Below are 7851 nucleotides of genomic sequence, written 5' to 3' on the forward strand. Positions count from 1 at the left end.
GTGTGCGGGCTGGTTCGGGGGAGAGCGGGTGAGGCAGGACTGCACCAAACCTTAGCATAATGGCATGTGCAAGAGCCAGGATGGACTGTGGAACACTCTAAAGTAGGTCACTTTGTGGTTTGCATGAGCCAGGGATGGGACTAGACTGGGCAGGGCTAGCTTGCATCACACACTTGCAAAATTTGGGACTGGGGCAGGCTGAGCCAGGCCAGACTGCAACATCCCATGGCAAAGGTCAAGATGAGGGATGGGCTATGCTGAGCTGAGTCAGAGCAACCATTGGCATGTGCAAGATCTGTGGCTGCAAGAGACCTGGTTGAGAAACTAAGGGATTGACTTGGCTGGGTTGTGGCTCCTACCAGTGAGTGTGAGAGCCAGAATGGGAATGGTGAACTGGACTGGAGATGGGTGTGGCATCTCTCGGCATGGGTGTATTTTGGGCCAATAGGCTCAAGCACCAGCTAATGCTCGCAAAAGTCAGGGTGGGTGTAGGATGTGCTGGGCTAGGTCTTGGCACCTGCTGAATGACAAGAAAGCCAGGTCTGGGGGTGTACTAGACGTGCCTGAGCTGCAGCACCCAACAGTAAGAAATAGAATGGGTATGGGTGGGTTAGAGGCCACTGTTCCACCCAAGATAGGAGGTGGATCAAGTCAGGCTGGGTCAAGAACCCACTGGTGTGCACAGGATCTGTAACTTAGAGGTGACCTAGTAGAACAGCTTGGGAAACTGTTGTCAGGATGCAGTCCCTGCAGGTAAGTGCCAAGAACCAAGACTGGCAGCAGGCCAGACAAGGCCAGGGTAGAGTACCCACCAGCATAGGTGTAAGTCAGGCCCGGGGGCAGGGCAGGCTGGGCTAGTTCATAATACCAACTGGTAGATCTGAGAACCAGAATGGGGTGCAGGATAAGGCCGGGTTGGGCCACAACTCCAGCCAGTTCATATTAGGGCCAGGACTAGGAGCACTGCAGGCTGGACTAGGCTGCTGCACCCACAAGCATGAGCTGAAACAGAGGGCAGATTTGGCTGGGCCAGGCTACATAACCCATCAGCAAATGCAGAGGTGAGGCAGGCCATGCCAGACTGGGCTTCAGCACCCACGAGCACATATAACACTTAAGGGGAAGCACAGCAGCAGGGCAGTGAGGACTCCCATGCTGGGGCACTGCTCCTGCTGATGAAAGAACTTGAATAGGGAACAGACCATTCTAGACAGGACTACAACACCTGTTGGACTGCATGTTTTGTTAGGGGGAACCAGCTTGGTGTAACCAACTATATGCACTGGTGCTGTATGAGCCAGAGTCAGTGCAGTCTAGTCAGGCTTTGTTGCAGCATCTGCTGGCAAGTGCTAGGAATATGGACAAGTCCTGTCAAGCTAGATCGCAGAACCACCTGCAAAATTCAAGATTCAAGGCTCGGAGTAGGCCTAGTAGGGAAAGTGTGGGCACTTGGCTGTTGGGCTGCAGCACTCATCAGTGAGCATGAGAACCAGGGCTGGGAGTGGACCTAGCTACTAGCTATCAGGACCCACTAGCATGTGGGCTGGATAGCAGAATTGGTTGGGCTGAGCTAGGCTATAGCATTCATTGCTGTGTACAAAAGCCAAATGGGATGCAGGACAGACCGGACCAGTCTGCTTCACATACTGGCATGCACAAGAACCAGGGATAGGGGTATGACTGATAGGAGTTACTGGGGGGGTGGGTTACTCTGCCTGGGCTGCGGTTCCCACTGGTGTATATGAGGGATATCATATCTATTTATTATTATTATTATTACCATCATTATTATCATTATTATTTTGCATAAGAGATGGAGCTGGAGACAGAACTGACACAGAAACCTCCACTATCAGTATGTGTAGGCTAATATGGGTGATGAACTCAGCTGGACCCCATACTGGCTAATACAAGAGAATGGTCTGCAGTCACTTCAGAGTTTCTTTGGAACCCTCCACCTCTCAACTGAACCGATCAACTCAGAACTCCAACAGTGGGGGGAATCGCAGGATCTGTGGTCTGACTGTGGAATTCATGTGGCAGAATTCATGTTAAGAAGGAGCAGTGGATGGCATGCCCAAATTCACATGGAAGATATGGCAATACACTGGGGTGTGCAGAGGACATCTAGTACCATAGCAGAGAATGGAGGGTAGAACAATTTGGCCAACTGCCCCAGCCACTCATTGACAGCAAGTATCTGGGGGAATGGAGACTCTGACATGAACTGTGTCAGTCAATGGACCTTGAAAGGATTTCCTCATCTTTGGAATGGCAAAATCAACAGCATTTCAGAATGATCAAAACCACTTGAGCAGAACTCTTTGAGCACGCTCCACATTAGGGACCTTGGGATGATATTGAGTGGTCGTCACCCGTGCCAGAGTACTGATGCAGTCAGGATGCTGGGTGTTGCTTCTCCCCTTCTTCTACTTCCCTCCCCCTTCTTTCCCCACTTCCCCTAAATACAGGAAGAAGAAAAGAAGCTTGGAAACAGTGCCTCATCGCTTTCCTCTAATCCTTAACCTTTCCCACCCTAATCAGTGGTTCATATGGACACAAACCCTTCTCAACTACATAAATATCATCAAAAATAAAATTAAAGAATTTTTTTAAAAAGAATCATCAATAATAGACTGGTTAAATAGATCATAGTACATTTGAATTTACAGATGTTAAAAATATGACATACTTTCTTTGTGCTAATATATGGAAAGCGCTGTAATTTATACTGATATGAAAGCTTCCAAGCTATATATGTAATATCTTACCCTTTCATAAAAATTAAAACCAGTGTGTGTGCATTATATGTATTCACCTCAGAGCATACTCTCAAACTTTTGGAAATGGGTTTGTGGGAGGCCAATTTGCTAGAGCAGAAAGAGAGAGACAGGAGGCAATCCTCTCCTTTACCACTTGTCAGTTCATTCATCTTGCGTTATGTACCTTAAGCCTACATTGTGTACAGGATATCAAGCATTTTTTAGAATACACCTGTGGGACCTTAATAATGGAAAACACCATTCAACATCACTGGTAAAAATCAAAGAAATGATGGATCCAGGTGTTGTGATACAACAGTTTAAGCCAGCACACGGGATGCAGGATCAAGTTCCACTTTTGCTTCTGATCCAGCTTCCTGCTAATGTGTACCCTTGGGAGCCAGCACATGATTGTCTCAACTCCTTGTGTTCCTGCCTCCCATATGGAAGACAAAGAATGAGTTCTTGGCTCTTGGCCTGGTCCAGCCCCAGTTATTGCCAGTACTGGGGAAGGGTACTGGATCAATGAATGGAGGCATGTGCTTCCTCATGCTTTGCCTTTCAAATAAATAAAAAAGAAATGCAAAAACTATACAGCAGTAAAATACTTCCCCATGGATACAACTGAGTCTTTTTATTTCTTGTTTCTTTTCTGTAAGGTAAATAGCTGTATCTCAGTGTTCAAATGCGACAGAAAAGAGAAGCCTCATATATCGCTGGTGGTAGTTGATCACTGCAAATATTAGGAACTGCAATGAACTCACAGCTGAGGATGTGTAGCCCACTTCTAGAAACCTATCCTGGGGAGTTAACTAAAGCCAAGGACAGAGATTTATGTGTAAACGTTACATCCACACTGCTTGATAATGTAGAGATATTAAAGTTTTTAAAATATATATATAGCAAAATTGGTATATGCTTCTAGAATTTTACCAGCACAGGAATAATTTCTTAAGTTTATTAAGCATATTATTCATGACTAAAGCAATATTTGAACATATGAGAGAATGGATTTTAGGGGAGAACCTCAGGAGAAAGCATGAAATAGATGAATAGTACTTGAAGCTTCAGGTGCAGCTAGTAATATTCATCTATGTCATGCTATCTCCTGAGGTTCTTATGTATTTTAATGCAGGGACTATTTTGATTATATCTTGATATCAAGAGACTTGATATTTGCCCCATATCCCATATCATCAACCCCACTAGTCCCTTAAGAATGCCTAGAGTGTGGCAAGCAAATCAGGTGGAAGAATCATGAATTCATTCTATCAATAGAGAAACACTGGTGTGGGCTAAGCCACAACTAATGCTGAAAAGGACACCAGTGGTCTCCTGTGCCTTTCCCAGACCCTTCCAGGAATGTGTGGGTTAGGGCTTGGCAACCATGTTTCCTAGACGCCCATGCCTGCAGGACTTGCATGAGACTCAGCTACTGAGAGGCTCCCTATAGGAGCTGGGAAGCAGATGGGGATGAAGAGTTGTCTTCTTATCCCACAGAAGCAACAAGTTAAGCTCACAGGTGTCGGCAGGTGGCAGATAATGCGCCTGTGCCAACAGCTTCTGGCATTCATCCTAACTACAACTGACAAGACTGGTGCCAGCTTCTGAGATAGCTCCTATATTCTCCAGTGTCCCTGGAATCAGGCAGTCACCCTCCCACCCAAGCTCACACAGCCTGTCCATCTCTGCTCTGGATCCTCCTATTCTCCACATTCATCCCTTTCTGATGAAAACTCTTAGAATAGTTGTTGGGCCTTGAACTCCTGGGCAATGAATCTTCCAAGTTCAGGCCCTGAATATTGCAGAAAAAAAAAAAAAAGACAATGGGATGGGGTCAGCATTGTGGGGAGGAGAGTAAAGTTGAGTTGTAACCTGTGATGCCATCATCCCGTGAGCATCCATTGGAGTCCTGGCCACTTCACTTCCTGTCCAGCTTCCTGCTGATGCACCTGAGAAGGCAGCAGATGGCGGCCTAAGTGCTTGGCCATTGCTGTCATGTGGGGAATCTAAGGGAATTCCTGGCACCTGCTTCACCTTGACCCAGCTGGTCATTTAGTGTGTGAACTAGTGGGTGGAAGATCTCTTTTTCTCTGTGCCTCCCTCTCTCTTTCTTTGCTTTTCACATAAGTAAAATGAATCTGAAAAAGGGAGAAGGGAGAGGCAGTCTCCTCCCTAGGGTCCCAGGAGGACCAGGCCAATCCTCCAGGATGAATTCATGAGGCCCCTAACCAGTCATGTCTTCAAGTGATGCACAGCCATATCTTATTGAATCATGAGGTTTTTAACTGGGGCCTGACTCTTCACTTGTGGGCTTCAGGATGCTACTCCTGGGTGAAAATAAAACAAAAAAAAATGTTGAGTTTATTATTTTAAGCACATTAATTATTTAAATACCATTAATCCATACCCAGAACTGGGTCAAAGGATTCTCTTTTCTTCTGGAAATTCTTCTGCACTGAACTGTGGAGAGAATAGTACAACAGAGATTGTGATGTCATGACATTTCCCACAAGATCTGTCCCTCCTAAGCACCCACAGCTCCTCTATAAATGGGTGTCTCATGCCTGAGAGCCACTTGCCTTGTGCCTTCCACAGCACAAGAAGCTCAGCATGGACCGAGATCAGGGTGGCTGACATCTCTGATGAATACGTTGCCCCTAGTGCATATGTATACAGGAGGGTACACACACAGTGACAGGAAATAAAATCGTTACTTATGATCCTTCCATTGCCCTTGTGAAAAGTGACCTCACAGTACCAGCCCCGAGGCATAGCATGTTACTCCTTGCCTGCAGTGGTAGCAACCCATATGGACACTAGTTCGTGTCTCAGCTGAACCATTTCTGATCCAGCTCCCTGCTTATAGCCTGGGAGAGTAGCAGAGGATGGGCACAAGGCCTTGGGACCCTGCATCCATGTGGAAGATCTAGCAGAAGCTCCTGGGTCCTGGGTGCAGAAACAACAGCTCCGGCCTTTGCAGCCATCTCTGAAGAGAACCAGTTGATGAACGATCCCACTCTCTCCTTCTGTTTGTGAAGTCTGCATTCAAATGAAAGTTAATCTTTAAAAAATGAAACAAACAAAAACCACAGAAAAATGAGCTCCCGAAGACTTCATTGTTTGCTCCAATGTGTTTAGAGACACTTGCTGGAGAAAATGGAGAAGGACTGGTAAGCTATCCCCTTAAATCCAGTTCAGACCAGAGGAAATGGAAAAAATCTGGTAGGCAGAAAGGTAAGGCCATAGTAAGGCAGCAGGTTTTCGGAGGCATTGTCAGGGAAGAGATATTTGCAAATCAAATGTCCTTTGCTGAGGGCATAACCCCATCTTTATTAACACATCCAGACCCCTTGATAATGAGCAGGGCCTGGTACACTGCAAGCAGTGAAGAAATAGCGAAGTAATGAAAGAAAGCTGTTTTGAAGAGTTGGATTTTCTTTCTGGGGTGCACAGAAAGTGCTGAGTCTGCCCTCTTTGGGACTATCCCACTGTCTTCATAATCATGGTTTTTAAGACCTCATAAATACCAATGTGCTGACACATTGTAATTTACTTATTCACTGTAATGTGATTGCTGCTTCTGCTTTTCTGGCTGAGGCCATGCCCACTGAACATTTTTGGATGCACAGCCTTTTTCTGCAAATATGCTGACAAACTGCATTCCCAAGGCCTGGGTCTCAGCCTGTGTTGACTTAATCATACTTGGGAAATCAGAACCAGACAGCAAGTTCTGACTAGGTTGGGTTGGGCCCATGTTCTAAATGAGAGACCTCAGAGAAGCTCATTGTGCTTGTGCATGGGTCGCTGGATGCATAGTTTGTCTAAGATCCACCCAGACAACATTTAGTGTTGTGCAGAAAACACAGAAAGGCATTCAGGAATTTTATGATCTTAAGAGAGGCATACACTTGGATGAATGCTATGTTAGAGATGTTGTAAGTTCTTCCAGACTGTAAGGTCACGGCATCCAACCCTAACTTGAACGAAAACCACAGAGAATATCATATTATTTTAGGTTCCATAGACATTCCTACTGCCTGCCTTCCTGGGTCTCCGACCTTGATGAATTCTACTAGGATGCACAACTACCCTCTCCGGGGCAGTTCTCATTCCCTGTGGCCAGACGCATTCTGAATCTTGTATTTCCAGTCCGACAGACTCCTGAGGGTGCCTGACTTCAGACACAGGACCCCTTGTCTGCCTTGTCTTTGCTTTCCTAGGCACTGGCAAGTAACAGAATTAATTCCCTTTACTGAGGGAATTTCAAATCCACTGGCAAATATCGGGGGGATCTTAAATGGGCCTTGAGAGCTGATGCACAATTAAAGGCTGTTTAGGTTTCACTGAGGCATGATGCTTCCCAGGCAGGCAGGAGTGATGCACAGAGAGAGGTGTTTGTTTACAGATTTGATTTTGGTCCTCAAGACATCTGCAAGTGACTGTCAGGCCTCAGCTGGCAAATGGCTGTAGCCTGAGGCAGGAATCTTCCAGGAGGAAGGCAGGCTGGGGGTTGAGGTGTGTCCCTTAGAGAGAAAGAGAGAGAAAAGAAGCAGTAAACAAATGGTGAGACCAAAGAGAGTCCCAGGGAAGCCTTGCCCCAGCTCTTATCCTTGTACCCAAGGTTTGTCTGGGAGGCCAGAGCCTCAGTGGTCTGTGAGACTGAGCCCTGCTGTGATGGGGCTCAGGAGTAAGCCCCCAAGATGCCTTGACTGCCTTCCTGCTAGGCAACCAGTGTCACAAAACAGACATCCATGGGCTGTCAGTGACCCTCTAGGGTCCTGTCATCTCTTCCCTGATACCACTCTCCCCTTCCTGTCCCTTTTCTTTCAACTTCATTGGACTCCTTTGCAAACCAGCCATAATCCCTGTCGCATTTCTAGCTTGGCCTCTTCAAGAATTTCCTGAAGATTCTGACACTGCCTCTCCATCTTTACCCCTTCCTCCATCCCTGCAACAAAATTCCTCCATCATCTGACAGATCCTTGGGCTACTGTGAAAGAATATGACAGTGGAGTAGAAAAAGTTAAAAAGATGCATGCAGTTGCACATGGCAGGAGGAGTTGTAGGCTTGTGGGGGCCAAGTGAG

This window comes from Ochotona princeps, chromosome 13 (assembly GCF_030435755.1).
Source record: "Ochotona princeps isolate mOchPri1 chromosome 13, mOchPri1.hap1, whole genome shotgun sequence".
Lineage (NCBI taxonomy): Eukaryota > Metazoa > Chordata > Mammalia > Lagomorpha > Ochotonidae > Ochotona > Ochotona princeps.